Here is a 23584-nt window from a genome sequence, read left to right as displayed (position 1 = left end):
TGATTACAAGTAAAAATGAGGCGGGGAAGCATACTAAATTATGAAACAAATATGTAAGTGGGTGTAAATTTTATAATTTTACCTTCATCTTTGAGTGAACTTAATTATCAAATAAAATGCCTGGATTTGCTTAATTTACTTAACCAATTCAATAATCAGATATAAAATTTTGTTCTTCAGGGTCCTCAAGGACACACACACACAAAAATGATGTATGCATTCTGACAAAACATAATCATAATGCAAATAATTTCTATTTATATACTATTTTATAGTTCATGCATATCACTCAAACAGTGTATTACTGTCATTTCAAAATAACATGCTCTCTCCTCTGTCGTTGGCACACCTGAGAGTGACAGCATCTCTTAGCAGTCCCCAGTCTTGCTGAGTCATTCTGTTCATCCTCCTCTAGGTCAGGCATCATTCAGAGGCCCAACAGATTGAGAATTGACAAGTGCTTAACTATGGATCCCAAACTTACTCTGGAGGAATGCAGTAAGACTGTGAACCTCAGGAGAGTAAAGGTCACATCCATCACATAGACTAGCACATCCCCAGAACTTAGTGCATTTTTGTGCATATGGCAGGCACCCAATAAATATTTGTTAGATAATAAATGAATGGGTGAAATGAAGTCTGAGGCTTCTGAAATGCACATCTTCTCTATCTTGTATAGTGCAGGGTCCTCTCAAGATTTAATCCCTAGCTCTGTCTACATTAACATGTTCTTATTTGATTGAAGAATCAACACACTTAAAGACCGGGATTTGGAAGTGAGAAGGAGTACATGGAAGTGATTCAGGAAAACAAGGAAATGAGACACAAGTGGCAACATTTGTCAAAGTAAGATAAAAAAATACTTATTACAAGATTACTTATTATATTTCTCATGTCTGTGCATGTCTTCATCTTCACCTTCTGGTAACATATACATCCACGTTGAATTGAGCCATTTTCCCCAAATCGAGGATCTTGTGACTTTGAAGTACCATAATATCTTGAGATTTCTTTGATAATTTTTGACCAATGGGTTCTAGAGTTGCTGGAAACCCTGACAGTATAAAATAACAAGACAGTGTAAAAACATGAGTCAGAAATTCATGACTGCCTTTAGACATAGCTACTTAAATATAGCATGGTGACTAAAAGTATGGATTCTGGAGCAAGACTACTTAGATTCAAATCCTGACTTTGCCCTTGTGAGCTGTTTGATTTTTGTTGTTAATTAATTTCTCTGTGCCTTAGTTTTGTATTTCAAAAATGAGTTGTGGTGAGGATTAAATAAACAATACTGTTAGAGCAGTATTAGGCGTATAGGAAGTGCCATATTAATCTTAGTTCTTGTCGTGATCGTGGGTAAGTCACTTATCCACTCTGGGTTTAGTTTCCAGGTATAAAATGAGAGATTTTGACTAGATTTTCTCTAAGGCCCTCCTGAACCTACTGTTTTCAAATGCTTAGAGTCCATGTGCTTTTCTACATATATGTATGTAGTTTGTGATAGGAAAGTGAATGATTAGTTAGTAAATACTTTCCTTGATTGATGGAAGGAGATGTTATTAGGGGATTGAGACAGTCTTCTTCACTAGGCCAAATTCCTTAAGGGTAAGAGTGTATCTTTTACTTCTCAGGATCCCAAGGCCTAATGTGGTGCCTGGGGACAGTGGGTGCTCTGTAAACTGTTAATGGATATGGAATAAATGCCTATGTCTTTTGTACCCAGATATATGGGAATGGGAAAGGGTTGTAAGTCCTTCCTAAGCCTTATCTCAATTAAAGCTACTTACACCGAATATTCAAAAAACATTAGTGCTCTCTACTGGAGACATTCCTAGTACAGGAATTCAAGTTTGAGTTTTTGATGGCAAATTCTGATTTGAGTTCATAAGTCCTGGATTAGAGAAGTAGGGTATAGCAGATATACATATTTTACTGTGTTGCAAGCACAGATTTGGTTTTACGGCATTGAGGATGGCATGATCAGCATTAAAATGCCAAGTCTCATTTCTTTGCCATGTATTTATGCGTTTTTGTCCAGAGCAGCTTTATCTATAGATTTGTACACATGTTGCATTTGCTTTGATTCATTTTAAGTAAAAAAAAAAAAAAAAGAGAGAGACATAGCATTAATTAAAAAAGTAATGTTAAGAAAATGAAAAGACAACCCACAAAATGGTAGAAAATATTCACAAATAATATATCTGATAAGGGACTTGTATCCAGAGTTCATAAAAACCAAACTAAGCAAAACAATAGGATTTACATTTCTCATTTAAGTTATTATTTTCTCTACACCTCAAGTCTTTTTTTGGCATTACTGTTTTCTTTTTCATTAATTGAATATTTTCTAATATTACTTTTTAACTTCTTTAATGATTTTCTTGCTATATATTTTTAGTTATTTACTTAGTGATTGCTTTAGGCCTTACCATATATGTCTTATCAAAAATAGTTTCACAATTACACCAGCAATTTCAGAGAATGTAGAAACAGCATTCCCATATAGCTCTACTCTCTTTTGTTTCTTACTGTGGTATTCTTGTCATAGGTATTATCTCTATGCATGTTATAAGCCCGACAGTACATCATTATAATTATTATTCCTTTATGTAATTTTATGTCTTTTAAATTAGCTGAGAGGAGAAAAGAGAGCAAGTTTATACGTATAACTTTTTTCTTTTTTTTTAATTGAGTTATAGTCAGTTTACAATGTTGTGTCAGTTTCCAGTGTAGAACAAAATTTTTATGTTATATGTATAATTTTTCTCGTATTAGCCTTCTTTCCATTTCAGGTTCTATGCATTTGTTCCTTTGGATTTAAGTGAAACATCTGGAGTCAATTCTTAACCCAATGTTGGTTTGTTGTCACCAACCTCTTTGCCCTGCTATTGGTAAATATATTACATTTCTGTATGTTATATGCCCACAAATACAATTAAATGTATATTGCTTTATGATTTTTAAACAAGATAAGAAAGGATAATAGGCAATTATACTCCTTTTAATTGCATAATTACCTTTATCAGTGTTCTTTGTTTTTTGTGTGTGTGTATTCAAATTACTGTCTTGGGTCACTTGCTTTAAGCCTGAAGAACTAACTTTAGTATGTCTTGTAAGGTAGGTCTACTGGCAGCAGACTCTTTCAGATTTTGTTTTCCAAATATCTTTTTATTTCATCTTCATTTTTAAATGATAATTTTGCTGGATATATGATTCTTGATTAAGAGTTTTTAAAATTTGAGGGCTGAAAATAGGTTATCCTATTGCCTTCAGCCCTCTATTGTTTCTGATGATAAGTCAACTGTTAATCTTATAGGAGTTTCTTTAAGCAAGGAGTCATTTTCCTCTTGCTGCCTTCAAGATTTTCTTTGGCATGTTTACTATGTGTCTATTCATGGGTCTTTTTGAGTTTATCCTACTTGCAGTTTGTTGTACTTCCTGGTATGTAGATTTAAATTTTTTAGGAAATGGGAAGTTTTTAGCCACTAATTTTTCAAGTATTTTTCTGCTCCTTTCCTTCTCTGTTCTTCTGGTGCTGCCTTTACATGTTTGTTGGTATACATTAGTGTCCCACATTTCTCTGAGGCTTTGCTCATTTTTTCTTCATTCATTTTTCACTCTGTTCTTGGATTGCATAATTTCTATTGATCTATTCTTAAGTACTTTTACTTTCTGCCCGTTTAAGTGTATTATTGATTCCATCTAGTGAATTTTTAAATTTCAGTTATTGCTCTTTTCAGCTCCAAAATTTCCATTTGGTTATTTTTAATAATTTCTGTCTCTTTATTAATGTTCTCTATGTGATGTGACACTGTCATCATGCTTTACTTCTAAAATCATGGTTTCCTTTGTTTCTTTGAACATATTTATAATGGCTTATTTTCTCACATCAGGTCTCTCCTGCAGGTGGCTTTATTGACTGCTATTCTTCTGGTATCTAGGCCATAATTTCCTGCTTATTTTGCATGTCTCATATTTTTTGGAAAATGAACATTTAGATATTGCAGCAACTTTGGGTACTGGCTTCATCTCTCCCCTCTTTCAGTGCTTGTCATTGTTGTTAGCTTGTTTACTTGTTTAAAGACTAACTGGATTATTTTAGTGATGTACATTTCCTTCTCTTCCTCCTCTATCCCATAAACAGACACAGGGTAAAGCCTCTGATATTTTTCCTCGGGGATTCATCCTTGGACATGCCCAGCAACTCTGGGATAACAAGGTTTTAGCAGGACTTTGGTGGTGTTAGTCTAGTTACCTGACCACACTAACCTGTGAAACTCCACTAACTACTGGTTAAAAGCTCTATTGTTCGTAACAATGCCCTGGAGAATAAACTATTTACACCCTAATCCAGTCAAATTCAGGCTGCTAAGAAGGGACAGTTCCTGATGGTCAATGTTTGATATTTATTCAGACTCTAGTTCTTGCAGATGGTTTCTTATTTTTCTCCAGCAACAAGTTGGCTTATCATTTAGCCTGTATTTCAATGAATTTATCAGTCTCCTCCCCATTGCCTCTTACCAACATTTCTACTGCTTTTGAAAGCACCATTAGATTTGAACTTCATATGCTGTTGCAAATAAAGTTGGCTCCTTTGGGGAGATAATTTGAGCTCTCTGTTCTATGGTCTGCCTTTCCTCCAAGGGAAAAACTCTGAGCCACAACTCTGGTGCTGGAGTAAGGAACAATACGTCAATTCTAAGTGACAGCCCAGTTTGAAGAAGTAAGTGCTCAGTGGATATATGGGCAAGAGCCCCAGGTGTCCTTGGCTTGTCTCCCTTGGCATAATCCCCTGTCCTACGAGCTGAGTCAATAGCAATTGGGACCTCAATGTCCTACCATGCCCAAGGTAGAACCTTTGTCTCATGAGAGGAAATGTGGTGGAAGAATGGGGCCCCCACCTATTGGCTGCAGTAGTACAGAACTTTGCCTCAGCAACAAGTATCTAGGGACAGTATGAGAAATGCTAATGTCATGTCCTTCCCAGGAAGACAACCCTCCAACCAGGACCTGGGGGGAGTCAAAAACTTGTGTTCTTGGTTGTACAAGTCTGGGTGGAGTTCCCAGCTCAATGAGTGGAGAGGGGAAAAGTACAGATTTTCAAATACTAAAGACTCATCATTTTATGGAGCTTTAGTAAATATTCTTGAGTAAATGTGTCCTCATTTGCTGTATATCTGTAGTGGCATTTCCATTTGTGTATGCTCATAAGGCCAACTATTTTTAAATGTGTTTTAAAAATAATTTTCATCAGTTTTTTGAGGAGTGATTCTGAGTTGCACACCATCGTGCCAGAAGTGGAGCCAGGAAGGGGAAACTGATACAGTATAGATTAGCATTCTCTTCAACTGAGGGCTTGCTGTATCTTTGGTTGCTAGTGGAAGGCCTAAGATATATTTGTAGTATTAAAAATAAAAATTAAAAAAATAATTTTCTAATGTTAGTATGTTAGAAGCAAAGCATAAGATGGCAATTCCTGTAGATGATTTGTTGCTTGCATCCTCTGAGAAGAAATCTTTAGAGAAGTGGAGACATAGGAGGATGCAAGTTCCCAGGCATTTCTCAAGGGAGATCATGTGAGCCTTTCTAGCAGCCAGCACTCAAAGCATCTTGGGATGGATACTCTGCTGTAAAGAGACTAAGAGAGTTCAATATCTGCTATCAAAATCAACCTCATAAAAATAATCATAGTAAAGAGTATGTAGAGTAAAGAAATTCAGTGTAGAGTTTACTAACAGCTGCTCCAAGAACCCAAATCAACCACATAAACAAAATTGTAGCAACAGTAATAAAAACAATATAACAGCCACTCTTATTGGAAACTTTCTACCTTTAAGGAAGTACACTTATATCTCTAATCCTCATGATCACACAGTAAATTAGATATTATTCCTACATTTATGCAAGTGAAGAGATTAGACTTAACATCTTCTAGGTCACTTAGCTTGGTTCTAGAGCTTAGTCTCAGATGCAAGCTCTCTGATTCCAAGGCCTGTCCTCTGTCCATTACTTACACAAAACTGTCCAAAAAGAGGTGAAGAAATGAGAAAAGAAAGAAAAACAAAGGGTAAAAACAGATAAGAGAATAAAATGGTAAGGAAAAATGTATAAAAGTATAGTCATGCATGGGAGTGCCAGGTCAGGATCAACAGGTTCCCCTGTATCTCTTCATTAGCACAAATACCCTCCAATTTGTTCTAAGCCTTCTGAGGTGAGCTTCATCAAGGCTCAACAATGCTGAACCCACAAATCCTTTCAATGTAGCCCTATCTCTACCTTGGGTTTTTGCTGAGAAGGGTGAGGAAAAACTCCCTTAAACTTTCCAGAAGCCCAATTGTTTGAAAGCATCTGTGATACATACTATATCTCCTCAGAGAGTCTTTTTCTTATTATGTCATACTCCAAGGATGCAACCATAATGATTCTGAGGTTTAAGCAAAAGACTCTTCAGTCACGTCCTTCGTTTCATATTTGACCCCTCCATTTTTTTCTTTTGTTTTCTGGCAACACCCTGGATTTGTTCTTTGCTTGGAAACCATTTATGAATTTAATTTTAGGATCATTTCCCTTCCTGGGAACTGCAGCTTTGTGTCTTCCTATTCCCCTTCCCAAAATTGAGTTTATGGTCTCCATAAGATTATATATCATGCCAAAAGTATCTTATAAGTCTCCTTCAACTTTCACTGCATTTTGCAAATTTTGATGAGTTGTATTTTTATTTTTATTTCATTGAATACATTTTAAAATCCCTCTTGTGACTTATTTGACCTATGTATAATGTAGAAGTGTGTTGTTTACTATCCAGGTATTTTAGGACTTTCCAGCTATCTTTCCATTGTTGATTTCTAGTTTAATTTCACTCTAGTCTGAGACATACATTATAACATTTCTGTTCCTTTCAATTTTTAAGGTGTGTTTAATGATACATAATGAGGTCTAGCTTGGTGAATGTTTCATGTTAGCTTGAGGAAAATATGTATTCTGATGTTTTTGGTATTCTATAAATGTTGATTACATCCTGTAGATTCCAAATGGAAAAATCAATCAATATAATATACCACATTAAGAGAGCAAAGAAAAAAAATGGTCATCCAATTGATTCACAAAAATCCTTTGATCAAATTTAATAATTTTTCTGTTAAAAAAATACTCAAAAAGTAGGAATAGAAGAAAACTTCCTCAACATGATAAAAACCATGCATGAAAAATCCACAGCTACATCCTACTCAATGATGAAAGACTGAAATCTCCTCCCCTAAGATAACAAAAAAGACAGTAATGCCCACTTTTCCCTCCTCTATTTAACATAGAATTAGAGGTACTAGCCAGTGTAATAAAACAAGGGAAAGAAATAAAGAGATTTAAAATTGGAAATGAAGAAATAAATTCTCTCTTAACACACGACATGATATTAAATATAGAAATATCAAAGATTTCACCAAAAAAATAGAAAAAATAAACGAATTCAGCAAATTTGGAGGATACAAAATCAACAATTAAAAATCAGTTGCATTTCTATACACTAACATGGCAATTCAAAAAATTAAGAAAGCAATCCCATTTAAAATAGGATCAAAGTGATTAATTAAAAATAAATTTAGCCTAGAAGAAGAAAGATTTGCATACTGAAAACATTGCCAAAAGACATTAAATAAGACATAAAGAAATAGACATCCATGTTCATAGGTGGCACGTTTTAATATTGTTAAACTGTCAGTACTACTCAACAGATTCTACAGATCTCATGCAATTCTTATCAACATTCCAATATTTTTCCAGAAAATAAAAAGTTCTAAAATTCATAGGGAATTTCAAGAGATCCCAAATAAACAAATAAAAAATCTTGAAACAGAAGAACAAAGCGGGAGATATCATACTTCCTGATTTCAAAACTTAGTACAAACTATTGTAATCCAAATAGACATATAGACGAATACAGTAAATAAATCTTCTCATATGTGGTCAAATGATTTGGTAAAGGTGTCAAGACCATTCAGTGGGAAAAGCACAATATTTTCAACAAGTGATACTGAAGAAATTCGATATTCACATGCAAAAGAATGAAGTTATAACCTTACCTTCCTCCATATTCAAAAATTTACTCAAAATAGAACAAAGATCTAAATGTAAAAGCTAAACAAAATCTCTTAGAAGAAAACGTAGGGGAAACTATTCATTCTATTGGGTTTGGCAATGATTTCTTGGATATACACCAAAGGTATGTGTAGACAACAAATTAAAAAATAGATAAATTGGTTTTTACAAAAATTTAAATTTTTGTGCATATCAAAGGACAATATCAAAAGAATAAAGGGTAACTCACAGGATGGGAGAAAATGTTTACAAATCATACATTTGATAAGAAATTAATATTCAGAATATATAAAGAACCCTTTAACTCAGCAACAACAAAAACAAAAACAAAGAGCTCATTTCAAAAATAGTCAAGGACTTGAAGACACCTTCCCCAAATAACAGAGATAAATGGCCAATAAGTACCTGAAAAGGTGCTCATCATCATTATTCATTAAGGAAATGAGATATATTTCACACACATTAATATAGTTGCCATTTCTTTAGAAACAGAAAACAAATTTTGGTGAGTATGTAGAGAAATTGAGAATCCTGTACATCATTGGTAGGAACAAATTGAACAGCTAATGTAGAAAACAGTATAACTATTCCTCAGAAAATTAAACATAAAATTACCATTTGATTCAACAGTTCAACTTCTAGTTATATATCTCAAAAGAACTGAAAGTAAGAACTCAAATATATAGTTGTACACCAATATTTATAATTGCATTATTCAAAACAATACAAAAAAAATGGAAACAATCTAGTTATCCACTAACATATGAATGGGTAAATAAATTGTAGTGTATTTGCTGGTCAGAATGGCTGTCATCAAAAGAACACAAGCAACAAATATTGGCAATGATGTGGATAAAAGAAACCCTTGGTGGGCTCTTGGTAGGAAAGTAAATTCATGCAGCCACTGTGGAAAATAGTATGGAGATTTCTCCAAAAATCTCAAAATATAATTACTATATGACCCAGAAATTCCACCCCTGGGTATAAAAGCCAAAACCAAAACCAAAACCAAAAACACTAATTTGAAGAGATACATGCATGTCAATATTCATAGCATCATTATCTACAATTGCCAAGGTATGGAAGCAACCTAAGTGTCCATGAACTGATGAATGGATAAAGAAGATATGATATACACACACACAGAGATAGATATAGATAGATTTAGTATGTATAGATATTTATTGTATACTACACACACACACACACACACACACACACACACACACACAATGGAATACTACTCAGCCATAAAAAATGAAATTTTGCCATTAACAGCAACATGGATGGACTTGGATGGCATTGTGCTAAGTGAAATAAGTCAGACAGAGAAAGACAAATACTATATGATATCACTTATATGTAGAATGTATAAAATAAAACAAACTATTGAATATAACAAAAACAACAATAAAAAAAGAAGCAGGCTCACAGATATAGAGAACAAACCAGTGGTTACCAGTGGGAAGTGGGGTGGGCAATAAAGGTGTGGAGGAGTGGGAGGAGTGGGAGTAACACACTATTGAGTATAAGACAGGCTACAAAGATGTACTGCACAACACAGGGAACATAGCCAGCATTTTGTAATAACTGCAAATTAAGTGGAAATGTGAAAGTTCTATAATAATTAAAAATTAAAAAAATAAAATAGAGTGTAGTACATTCTTACCATGGAATGTTCTTCAGCCTTAAAAAGAAGGATATTCTAACACATGTTACAGTCTAAATAAACCTGAGGACATTATGCTAACTGAAATAAGACAGTCACAAAAAGAAAAATACTATATGGTGTCAATTTTATGAGGTATCCAGGGTAGTTAAATTCATAGAAAGAGAAAGTTTACTCACACTTACCAGGATCTTGGGGAGAGGGAAATGGAGAGTTGTTTATTGGATACAGAGTTTCAGCTGAGCATGATGCAAAGGGTTGGAGGTAGATAGTGTTGATGATTGTAACATCTATGTGAATATACTTAATTCTACTATATTGTACACTTTAAATAGTTAAAATAGTAAATACTTGGGCATATTTCATCAAAATAAAATAATTAGGTACTTTAAGTGAGAGGGAAATAGAACTTGATTGTCTGCATTGTCTATATTAATGGACAGTCAGCAGGGGCAGAGAGAGATTGGGGCCTTAGACTAAATATATCAGGGGAGGAATTAATTACTCATGTTTTATCAGGGACCGTTTCCTGGTCTAAGAGTGGGCACCATATTCAATGCAGCCTGGGACCACTGTCCACAAAACAGTGGTCAGGGAATAAGATCACATTATCTGAAGTAAAAGGAATTCCATCCAAATAACACTGTTGAGTGGCACAACCACACTTCCATGGAAAAAGAGACACAAGGAAGAATATTCCAGAGTTGTCATATCAGTCCTATTACAGTCATAGAAACAGAATCCACTTTAGTTTGTTTAAACATAATACATTTGTACAGGTGATAAAGGAATAGAGGTCAAAAAACACAAAATTCTTCACCAAAGCCTTTACTTTTTTGCCTATAGGTAATGAGAGGGATATTTATTACCCTTCGAAATAATAAACAAATGTCACACTTATTCATACATCCAACCATTAAACTATTTATTCATTGTTTCAATCACCATGCACTCTAGGTTTTACCTTACTTTAAAGTTACCATATTTGGTCCTTAGGGCTCTATAATACCCAATTATATCTCCAGGCAAGATGCACTAGGTTGAAACCAAACTTAAAAAATGACTATTTGATTGCTACTTAGATTGTTGATCACTACACATAAAATAATTATATATATACACACACATACACATACATACACATATCTATATACACACACACACACACATATATATATACATGTATATAATTACAATATTTATTTCTGCCTAAATAACATTATGTAAGGCCCATACACAGTGTAAGCTGCATGAGGACAAGATCTTTACATTTCTCTCTTTACATAATCCAGAACAACGGCAGGGAGGACATAAGAATTTAACAATGTAAATAATTAGAACCAAGCATTCCTTAATGAGGATAAGAATAGATGTGTGAATAAATTGTTATCTACTTTTTAAAGCCTTTTTATTTTTCTAAGTGACCATAGTCAGTTTTATTATTTTTTATTGAAAGAAAATAGAAACAGTATTTCAAAGAGATATCTGCACTCATGTTTATTGCAGCATTAACCACAATAGCCAAGCAATGAAAGCAACCTAAATGCCCAACACATGAGTGGATACAAAAGATGTGGCACATATATATATACACAAGGGAATATTATTCAGTCACAAGGAAGGAGGATATCCTGCCATTTGCAGCATCAATGGACCTTGAGCACATTATACTTAGTGAGATAGGTCAGAGAAAGACAAGTACAGTGTGATATCACTTACATGTCGAATCTAAAAAAGGCAAGGCTTCTCTTTGCTCTTCAATGCAGGGTGTGTCTAGTCCAAGGGATTAGAACATCTGCTTAAGTCAAGCTCTCAGTGGGAACAGATATACAGATATTTCTGTAGAATAGTTTACTTTTCCATTAAACCCCATGATACATTGGTCACATATTCATTACTATATGGTTTCTTCTTTAAAAGGCAAAGCCATTCATTCTTCCTTCTGAACACTTGAAGCCACAGCTAGATGGAGTCATTTAAAGTCTCCAGTGGAGATGAGTTAACATCTTTGCAGAGATACAGAGACTGTGGTGCATAAGGTCACAGAGGGGGGGGGCTGTACCAAAAGTATTTCTTCTGCTCCTCTGGCCCTTAAGTCAACTTAGAGACATTAATCTAATATCTAAAATCCAAACAATCTATTATCTCAGAGGTTTGGAGTGATCATGGAATTCTGGCAATTGAAAACAAGCACACATGTGTCAGCTTTTTGTTTTTACAGAAGTTTCTTACTAAGTACCCTCTGTGCCTAAACATACACTATGAAGATGTACAGAAAAATATATATATAATGGTGTCTCTCTTCCAATGAACTTTACTTTTATTTGAAAACAAATACTAGACCAAGTTAGTTGCACTTGGGCCAAGAGTGTGTTTATACCATGTACCTCTAACAGGGAGACTGTGATGTCTTTTCAGGATATGAGCATCACTCCTAGCTTGGATCCTGTTTCTGAGAGTCCTTGAAGTGTTTGGGCATTCTCATTTCCCAGCATATGGATCCAAGAACATTTCCAGAGGTCCCCTACGAGAGGCACTGTGAAAATCATTATCATTTATCCTCATCCCAGAGTTGCAAGGTCCTCTCTCTTGGGATCCTGCCCTCCCCTCCAGGTGATACTTCCATCATCTGAAATTGGTTTAGACGAAGGCTAGGGATTATAACCTTTTATCAATGTTACCTCTCAGCTTCCTATAAATATCCTTGATTCTAATTGTTTCCTCCCCATTCTTTTTTTCTCTACAGACACCTTGTTTTATTTGCCATCTTCAGAATTTTCTCTGGTCATGTCTGCTGGCTGCCACTCCAACCAAATTATAGACTGAATGTTTGAATGTGTTCTCCAAAATCCATTTGAGGAAACTCCAACTACCAATGAACCAATGTGCTTGGAAGTGGGGTTTGGGAGGGATTAGATAATGAGTGTGGGGCCTTCATGAATCTAATTAGTGCCTGTATAACAAAAAATCATGAGATTCTCTCCCTCTCTCTCTCTCTCCCTCCCTCTCTCTCTGTCTCTCTCTCTTCAACATGCTAGGACACAGTAAGAACCTTGTCATCTGTAAAGCTGTAAGAGGACCCTTACCAAGAAAATAACAATGCTGGCACAGTTCTTTTGGACTTTCAGCCTCCAGAACTGGGAGAAATAAATGTTTGTTTTGTAAGCCACACAGTCTATGGTAATTTGTTATAGCAGCCTGAGCTAAGACAAACCACGATGCTCATTACTCTCATTGTATGTACTTGAATTCTGATGTTTAAATGCCAACACCTGGCCTCTGTGTGTCTGGGTTTTTCATTCCCCATTACTATCAAGGCATCCATTTCTGCAGTGGTAGATCACAACTTCTGTACTTGACTACAGCAGAGATGCCACCACTGAACTTAAGGATGATGGGAATTCCTCTCACCAGTGAATATTCTTAATGTTTAATAATTTGTTTCTAAACACTGTAAAAGTGTAATTGAAACCTATGAAGAAAAGGTTACTCTTGCTGAGATTTCAAGGGGTAACAGGAAATTTCATACCTTATTTTTGAAGCAAATATAAGGGATTAAAAACCAAGGCCAAAGCAAAAACAAGATTAGGATGCAAACGTTATTTTCTAGTATTCTGATCTTAGTCTTAGACCCCTTATTGAGCAGGCTAATGTCATTTCTAGAAGCAATGAGCAATTCCATTTATTCACATTCCATTTACTATTTTAATTATTAGTATTATACTTTGTTTTCTTTGTTATTCGAGAAATGATAACACAAGTTATCTTTGCAAATTTGAAAAGATAGAGTATATAATGAAAAGCATGTGTCCTTTCCATCCCTGATGCCAAGCTGTCCTCTTCAGGAAGAACCAATGATACCAATTTCTAATGAATCTTCCGGAAATGTGCTATATATACATGTGTATGAGTGCCCATAATAATTGCATTTTTTTTTATGGTGAACACATTATACAAACTGTTTTGTGCCTCATTTTTTCACTCTACAATCTATCTTCCAGATTGTTCTATATTTATACAAATAGAGCTCAACTATTTACTAGCAATCTAGTATTCTAGTATGTGTGCATGCAAAATATATATTACCAAATTACATAAATGAGCATTAAGTGGTTTCCAATCTTTTGCCATTAGAAGTGAAGCCTCAGTGAAACTCTTGTATGTATGTACATACACATATATATGATTTTGCACACATATATATTTCCTAAAAGTGAACACACTAAATCAAATTGTCCATGCACTTATTCTATCTAATGTGGGCCAGGCATCAATATCCTCTAGAAATCACTTTTTATACTTAAAGCATTGCTGAATGAAAGTGAAAAGCATGCACATCAGAAATAGGCCAGAGAATATACATGTATAATATATTATATATCTAATTTCTTTACAAGGAAAGCTACATCTTTTTAAATAGTGAGCCCAATACTTTCATAACATTATCAAGAATGTTAGCTGGGGCAGGCAATAATGAATTGATTATTTTGCCAAGTTGACCAAGGCTTGTGCAAGCAAGGAACGATCATCATTTTTAGTGTCAACAATTCTCTTTCTCAAATGATTTATCTCTGTTTTCATCTTCTCACATTTATTTCTAAATCCTTAAGTACACAGATCTTCTTGGACCTAAAAAAAAAGTGAGGAAGGAAGTAAAACTTTTTAAATCCCCCATTTTTTTCAAGGATTACATTTTGTCAAACTTTAAAACTTTGTCAGACTATCTTTGTTTTATTCCTAAAATTGTTCTCTCTTAATCATGAAAGGAGACTCTTGTAACAAGGAATATTTCCTGGTTTGGAGCTAAATATTAAGAGAAAGTGTAGTTTACAGCCTTAATAATATTCATATACCTTAGGGTTTTGCCAGGAGGCTAAGCCTGGCATGAGGACAAATGAAATATTTTTCAGTCAAAAAATGCAAATGAGAGGTAGCCTTGGTCTGACAGCACTAATTCTCAGTTCCACTCAGGATGGTACTGTCACCCATATTATAGAAATCTGTTATAAACACATGGTCCACAAATTATAGAAATCTCTTATAAATCATGTTCAGATGAACAATGAGAGAAATCCCTCCAAGCCACATGATAGCTTGGGGATCTATACAAACCTGGAGGCAATGCAGCAAGAGTAAAAGCTGCCACTTCCCTGTATTTTTAATTCTGGACATTTCTGGTAGTTTTATGTCAGCAGAGACCTACCTCAGGGCCTTGGGCTGAGCAGGGCTCCTGGTAATATGTAGTGATCTTGGTAAACCATACTATTTGTTGTTCATATTAAACACACATAGTTGGAATATCTGTTCAATCAAGCCCTGTGAGATCATTTTAAATTTCTCTAAGTGGCTATTCAACCTTATTTATATTCTCTGAGGGCTTGGAGTAGGGGGGGCATACTCATCCTGAACACTCCAAAGTCTACTTACAGAGACGAATTTAAAGGTTTTGGAAGGATTCAAAGGCTTCAGGGTTTTAATAAATCACAAGCAGTAGATGCACTTCTGATCTCTGCATGATCTTGCTGTAACCTTCACCCATCCCTTCCTGAGGTACCAGGGCAAAGCTATCCAGCTCTACTACTGCCACAGCCTGATTCACCTTCAGCTGATGCTCCAATATCTTGTTTGGCTCTCTCAGCAGGTTTTCTCTTTCCCTCACCAGCTTCTCCATCATCTGGACTATGTGTTTCTGAAGACATCTCTTCTGAGCCTCCACCTGCTGCTGCTGCTCCTGCAGTTTCTGTTTCAGCAGCTCCTGTTCCTTATCAGCTCTCTCATTCCTGGTCCACTCCTCTGCCCCAGGGAGGCATTAGAGAGGGAAAAAATAGGCAACGATTGACCTCCACCCTCTTGAGCTCAGAGGCCAAACCAAATTGAAGAGAGGGGTAGGAAATCTCCGAAGTCTTCCCCCCCACCCCGTGTCCATACCATCAAGACCACACTTCAGAATGTGAGAGAAAAGGCTCTGTCTGTCTGGCATCCAATCACAGTTCCCTTTGCTGTTTCCAGACGCAGCAGGGTTGTTCCACAGACAGGAAGGAAGCTCCTGTATTGGGAAGGTTTTGCTCTCACACCTGTCAGAGGGCACTGCAAGAACCTACCCATCCCACTGTGAGACCAGCCCTACCCTGTACCTGCTATGGGCTTCTCCCCATCAGTGAGGGCTTTATCTGCCTGCAGGATTTCTCTATTGCCACCTGGGACTGCAGAAATCTCTGGAGGAACTCATTTCCCTGAGGAACCAAGAAGGAGCACAGAAATTAGATTTCGAATAAGTAAATTAGTGCTGCAAAGACAACTAATTCCATGTAACTTTTGCTTCATGTTTAAAGTTCCATAGTGGTTCCTTACAATGAGTCCAAGCTCCTTAGACTGACCTGTCTCCCTCCAGTCACTTGCCCAGTGCTACTTCCTTCTCCCCACTCTAGATTCCAGCCAGTCAGAACCATGTTCAGTTCTACAAATCCAAATCTCTGGTGCTTGTACATATCTGTTTTCCCAGTGTGAAATAGTGCCTCTAAATTTTGCTGCTGTTCTCCTCTGCCACTAGCTGCTTATAACTTTAGACAACTTATTTTAACCTGCCTATGCTTCTCAGTTCAGATCTTTAAAATGTTGATAATGTAGATGCTTCTTAATGTTATTTGAAAGATTAAACTAAAGAGTCTAGAGAAAGAGTTTAACATTTTGGCTATAGGAAACAACTGTTCAATATATATTAGTTGCATTAGTATTGTTTTTTAATTATGATGATGATGATGATGATGATGATGATGATGATGATGATTATGATGATGATGATGTTTGTTTCTAACACCTAAGTAGCTCGTTCCTGTGTGTTATAACTTGTCTATGTAGTTGACTTCCTGTCTCAATTGTGATCATCCTTGTGTACAAAGAAGGACTTGTAAATTGTCAGTGGTCAACACGTCAAATATGTTGTTGAGTAAAAAAAAAAAATGAATAATTTATGTTCTGTCTCTGGATTTAAGAAATCTGTACTCATGGTTGGGAGTTGACATTTGTACTCTCTTCAGGAATAAATAGCATGCAGTGAACCTTAAGAGCCAAAGCTGTTTGAATGGCCCCATACTCTCTCTTTATGCATGCATGGAGCTGCACTCTCAGATTTTCAGGAGACCCCTTTGACTATTCTGTAGGTTCCCCATGTTTCCCTTATTCCTCACCTTCACTCCTTTCATGGGCACTTGGTGATATTCCTTTTCAATAATTTCCTTTGCTTTCCTGTAGAGTTCATGACCTCCAGGAACAGAGAAAGTTCCTGCTGGGATACTTTTTATTAGTGTCTTTGAAAGCTGATCAAGTTTAGTCTGGCAATATTTGATTGATGTCTCTTCATTCTGCATCAAAAAATCATCTTTCTTATTCTTTATGATTTCCTAGAGGGAAGAAAGATAGAGGGCTGTCACCAGAAGCAAGGAACAGAGGAAGTAAATTTCCAAAGGATCTGGTAGAAGAATTGGTCTAACTGTGTTCCTCATGAGAAAAGTATTCTGTTGGAGGACATGTAATAAAACAGCAGTCACAAGATTTGATTTATTCACAGCTCTGAAAACTCTGGAAGACCATGGGGAAGTTCGCTAACCTCCTTTGGGTATTTCATCTGAGCTGTTGGAGTTGCATTACCTAATCTCTCTGGTTCCTTGAAGCTGCCACATTCAGTGATTCTGTCTGTATTCAATGATAGATACAACAAGGAGCAACCTAAGCTGAAAGTGGCCTGAGATGTGGATCTGAAAAGAGAAATTTTGGTTCCCAGCCATAGGAGTGTGTTCACAGAAAAAGAAGCCAGCTAAAGAATGTCTTGGGTGTTCTGGACAGGCTTGGAATCCACAGAAGTATTTATTTCAAGAGGATATCTATACTGATTTTTCATTGAAGGTCAAAGGGAGTTCCAGATAAACTGCCTGAGTTCTGGCAGTCAAAAAAGAAGGAAATGTAGTCCTTTGAAACTCTGTCCCTCATGAGAACATGGACTACTTTATCCTTGAGTGAGAGATGAGTCATGGGACTGGTAACAACACTTGTAGGCTTCATTCTTCAAGGGGAGGCGACAAAAGGTAAATACTAAGACAGATTATGACAAGGTTACTCTGGAACTCCTGCTTGTCTTCCTTGAAGGAGTGCTCCATGAAGACTGCAGGGGCTTCCCTCTCACAGGCAGCGTGTGCCTCCAGCAGCTCCTGCAGCATGTCTGTGGGGAAGCTCACTCGCTGGGCTATCTGCTCGCTGTAGTGGTTGTCTGCCTTCTGAATGGCAGCTGAGTTCTCCAGCTGGGCCAGAGTTGTCACTGCGTTCTCCAAGCGAGGTACTGCTCCGCTATTGATAGTATCCACATAGGTCACAACCAGAGTCCTCAGCCCTGAAGAAGCCAGGAAATTTAGGGGCTAAATATCAAGTTATCAGTCAATGGCTCCAGGATTCTGAGACTATGCTTCTAGGGTCATATACACATGCACACAGACAAACACACACATGCACCCCTACCTCCCACTACTATTATCACCTTCATTTTCCTACTGACTCTTCATTTTTATGGTTTTCCAGGCCACAGGACTAAAAAAGTTAATATCTACTTCTATCTAACATACTAGGGGCTACCTGGAAAATACAGTTTCTCATTTTAAAAATTGAAAGCAATACAGATTACATAGATAGACAGATGAGGCAAAGTGTACCATGTTTAATTTATTCCTAATTCTGAGGCTTTGAATGGATTTTCAGTGATTTATGGGCTAATATTTATTTTTGGACCACTCTAAATTCTCAAAATATCTTTTGAATTCTCCTTGTGAAGAACACTTATTGTATAGGACTTCCTTTGAAAACATGCAGTATTCTGTTTTTACACCAAAAGAGTGATTATATTCTAAGTGGAGAATGTTTTCAGATAAGTGGGAGCCACCGATATCATTGACAAAAATTGAAATTTGAGGAAGGAATTTGTAAATCCCCCAAAGTGAGATAATTATAAAGTATACAGATTTATTCATGGAGAATAAATGTCTGTAAAATCAGAATTCTTTATAGAATCAAACAAAAATACTAGAAAGCACATTATATAAAATATTCAACATATACCAGTCCCCATGGAAATGGGAAAAAGAGACTCACCTTTCCCAGTGACCATGATTCCTTCTGTGATGGTCTTGGTCCTTGCATCAATGAAGGTGTAAGAACAGAAATTTTTTGTTTGCTCCTGGAATTTAGGATCCAGTTGGTTTTCAGATACCATCCCAATATTGGCTAGAATTTTTTTTTCCTATGTTGGCCAGTCAAAGACAAAACACTTCCATCTTGGAAATAAATGCCTGATGCAGTCTCTGGGTAGATTGGATGTTTGGGCTTTGGGATTCTTCCCTGAGGGACAGAAAAGCAGGGATTAGAGTGTGTAGAGTCTTGAGGTGAGGGGATTACAGGTGTTCATGGCAGGGATTTGTGAGTCTTTGCCATTTCTACTCATAGAACTCTTTTAACATAGACATTCAATACTTCTTTGCACATCAGACTTATACCAATGATATAACTGCAGAGAAATTTAGGGAGACATCTGATCCAGTAAAGGAAACCTATGGCTGGTCTCTCCAGACATGCACATAGTAGAGTGGTTGTCTATGATGTGTTTGCTTAACTAGTAGCTAAAAGAATGAAAGGTCACATGAAACTTTCTGCTCAACTCAACCTCATGTAGGAATTGAGCTGTGGAACCAAAAAGGAGAGCTACAAACAAGGGATCATGGACAGTAATTGGAATATTAGGAATGACATCATCATTATTTAAGAAAAACTATTTTGATGCTAAAAATAATTGATGCAGTTTTATCTATTTTTTAGTAAAGTATAAATGTACCTGAAGTATAAATGTACCTGAAATGAAATTTTAAGGTATCACCAATAATCTATAAACGCTTTGAGGTAAATGATTATATCTGGTCCTCTCCTGCCAGCCAATTTCTTAATAGCTGTTTTGAGAAATCATAAATAGAAACGTGAAAAGAAGAATGAATAAATTGGGATTGATATTTCTCTCAAGGTTTCAATAGACACACATCCTTGGAAATGTAACCCATGAAAATAATTTATTACCTTGTAATTAATTCATGGGTAAACATGTGGGAATTAGGAGAAAGCTATGATGTGGAAGGTAAAATGAATGTTCTAATAATTGTCAGTATTATTGAAAAGGCATAGATTGTAAAGACAGTCACTTCCTCAGGTTTATTTAGAACATACAATCATTTTGTAGATGATATAATTATACAGGATTAGAAAGTTTTATATCCCTCTTTGAAAAGAATAATATGTGAAATCTACATTTTGTTCTTTAGATAAGCTTTTCACTGCAGTTTCATGTCTAACAATTAGCTGATTAGTTGTTTTCTTCAACAGAGACAAATTGAAGGAATAGGAAACACAGCGTCCAGTCTTTAGAATGTTTCAGCACCCATTTAAATCTGGATGCTAAATTTAAATATGTATAAAAAACAAATTGGTTTTGAGTAATTTCACTTTACTCTTCTTGAGTAAACTTCAACTGTAGCCCCTATATCTTTGCAACCCACTTTCCAGCCACCATTTCCACAGACTTTGATTTAGTCTCAAATACAAATGCAATCACAGAGATGAGGGATATTGTTTAGTAGATCCCACACTCTATTGGACCGTACACTGCCCAGGCCATACTCTGATACCTGGAATCAGCTTCAGGGCATTCTCCAAGTACTCATCTTCTGTGATAGGCTGACCACATAACTGCAGCTCCAGGGTGAAATCCCATACAGTCCAGATAAATTCTGGAAAGAAATTCACAAATTCTGTGGAATCTTCTACTCTATCAGGTGTTTGAGAGGACTTTGCCCTGATGTTTTGCAAGCTCTGTCACATAACTAAGATTTGGTTAGGGAAAAGAAACTCACTACCAACAATTCCCACATTTCTCTAGTATAAAAATATTATAAACACACTCTTTTGCCATGGGTCCCCTCTGCTCCACCCAAGAAAACTAAATGACAGGAAAGGAGAGACTTACTCTATCCTCATCCAATGAATTCAGTGAAACATGGTGGTTCAGGACCTGGAAGGATACTGCAGATGCTCCAGGGCCTGGTGGTTGATGGTGCTCATGCTGTTCTAGACAAAGCTACTGCAGAGTACCACGGCCAGGGCAAAGATCCATGAATCCTTCTTAGACTCATCCTAGAAAGCACATTAGAACAAGAGAGTTAGAATTTTATCCCTACATTAGAAATTCATCTGTACACTTCTTCAATCATGGTTTCATTTATTATTTCAGCTAACATACTCACCATGCAAAGAAATTGAAGACAGATGTAAATGCAGATATCAACTTTGACAATTACAGAGACATTTCTTGTGTTTGCAAATTTTTCATATATAAAAGGATTCTAATGTTCACAGTAATTTCTTTTTCCTCAATAGGATAAAGTAAAATAACATATACAGAAAAACTAATACAGTACCTGTTGTGTAATTAGGAATTCAGTGATGAGTGTGGGCACTTATTCATTCTGCATATATTTATTAATCCGAGTCCATATAAAATACACCATAGTTGGCATAACTGTGTATTTAAATTATATCCAATCAATAAATAATTGCAGGAAGCTACTAAATATCCCCCACTGTTCTTAGATTTTAAAAAAGCAATGCTAAAAATGAAAATTATTTCTTTCAACATGACTATTTCAAAGCAGTGGACAAACATCCATAACAGTTTTGCAACAAAGATAGAAGTATCTGTAAAAGGCTTACTCTCAGTAATGTATATAAGCAGTGCAACCTATAGCTATAACACTAAACTAAAATTTAGAAGTCTATCAAGAAAGAACAGAGCTATGAAATTTGGAGAAAGAATTTATAATCTGAAAGCTTCCTCAAAGTCTTGAGCTGAATATTAAATAACTGGTAAATGTGGAACTGAAGAAATGAAGGTGATCCCATAGACAGGAAAACCCAGAGAAACAAAATTAGAGATGGGAGAAGACAGGGGTCTTGTAGTTAGAGTCATTTCAGGGCAGAGGGCAAGTGGAGAAGATAAGGTGAGCTTTCATGCAGCGTAATCAAGGGCCTTAAAGCCCAGGCTAATTTGTATAAATCATAGCATTGTCTAAATAATGGCATAAACTGGAAATTTTTTTTATTATAAATGGCATGTAAAGTTGCTTCCAGTGCAAATGCAAAAACTGGTTTATGTTGAGAAGATTCTAAATGGGAGTTTGGGGGGATAAGAGTCTATTCATTACTTTCTTTCCCCAAAACCCACTTTTTAAAAATAATCAATTAGGATAAGAAGCAGTAGCAGTTATGACAAACAATTATTTCAACAAGAAGATTATATCATTATTTGATATATGGCTTTAAAAATAAGCACACACTTTCTAACTCCCATTTAGGAAAAAAAAGAGAGCTATAAAAATGTAGGTATTATTTCCATATAAATCTCAAAAAGGGGAAAGGAGGGATAGTTCATTTCACCCATTAGCAGAGAGCTAAAACACCAAAACTCCATTTTAAAATGTTTCTTGTAGGACAAAAACTTACTTTTATAGAACTTGCACATTCAGAGGTGTCTCACAGATTTCCAGAACACTCTGTGAGTAGTTGATGAACTACATCATGGAAAATGTAAACCCGTCCCTTAAATCCAACCCTCAAATACATTCTTCACCTTGTAGCTAAGAAGGTGAATCAGAAATTTTTCCTCACTCACAGATTGATACTTCTCCTCTTTCTTAGATATGCTTAACTGTAAGCTCTCAAAACCAGTCAGGTGCTGCCTGGATTGCCTTTCAAAACTGAAGGACTTATTCCCCCAGCTGTTGGGAGTGCTGGTGGAAGACAGTCTTCAGGTGTCAGCCCTCTTAATTAGAAAGGCTTCTGGAGCAGCTCTTCAAAAATGTATCAGCACCCCTGTCCCAAACTCAGGATAACTCAAAAAAGCCATTCCAGCCATGGAGCTCCCATGAAATTCCAGAAATTGGGGATTGCAATGCAATGTAATTTCTACTTCCATCCAGCCTGCTTCTTTCCCAATTACATGGTACTAAATCTGACTGCAGATAATGTGGTCTTATCAATTGAACTAAAGACTCTTTTAGGGCAGGACCTTTACTTTGGTGACTGATATCTACAATTCTAAATCCAAAGGCCTGTAACTCAGCTGTTCAATAATGACTTACTAAATGTAATCAAGTCATCCACACAGTGCCAAGAAATAAAATTTATCTAAGACACCATGATATCTTACCTAGAAGTGAGATTCAAACAAATTATAGTTTGCCTTATTTACTATAATTGATTTCTATATTTTACAGATTAAAGCAGTAAAATTTCTAGGACCATGGAAAGATAAGGGGAAAATCCAGGAAAAAAGTATTTAACTGTGAATTTCTGCTTTACCATTCACTTATCCCCCAGGCACTAAGTGTCCAGAAGGACCACCAGAATACGATTTGGCTTGCGTGGGTGTGGCACACACCACATCCAGATGCCCTTGGTTTCAGATTGCACTGTAGAGCCTAGAGGAAAGCCTGTGAGGAGAGGGGAGAAAGCAGCATTCAGTTAGAGCAGATAATCTAAACAACCAAGGGGCTACAGAGTCAGATCTATTGGAATGTCAGTATCCCAGCATACGAGTTGGTGCTTTCTCCATTTCCTCAAGAATGTCCTACTTTGTGTGTCATCTGTTTCAAGGAGGAAGTAACATTAATTGTGATAAAGATACCAAGCAAGGGCTCAACATAGAGGCAAAGGGGAATCCATGAATCAGACAAAATG

The 23584-nt window shown here is 36.1% G+C and overlaps 1 long non-coding RNA gene across 1 annotated transcript; it reads left to right on the top strand.

The window, feature by feature from the left end:
• Window positions 1-778: 778 nt before the first annotated feature.
• On the top strand, window positions 779-12996 carry LOC135320712 (uncharacterized). The gene is made up of 3 exons (XR_010379976.1): window positions 779-846; window positions 2796-2894; window positions 12805-12996. It is a non-coding gene; the product is annotated as an uncharacterized LOC135320712 (long non-coding RNA).
• Window positions 12997-23584: the final 10588 nt, after the last annotated feature.

This window comes from Camelus dromedarius, unplaced genomic scaffold (genome assembly GCF_036321535.1).
Source record: "Camelus dromedarius isolate mCamDro1 unplaced genomic scaffold, mCamDro1.pat HAP1_SCAFFOLD_114, whole genome shotgun sequence".
Lineage (NCBI taxonomy): Eukaryota > Metazoa > Chordata > Mammalia > Artiodactyla > Camelidae > Camelus > Camelus dromedarius.
The sequence above is the reverse complement of the archived record's forward strand: the minus strand, read 5'-3'. Positions and strand labels throughout refer to the sequence as shown.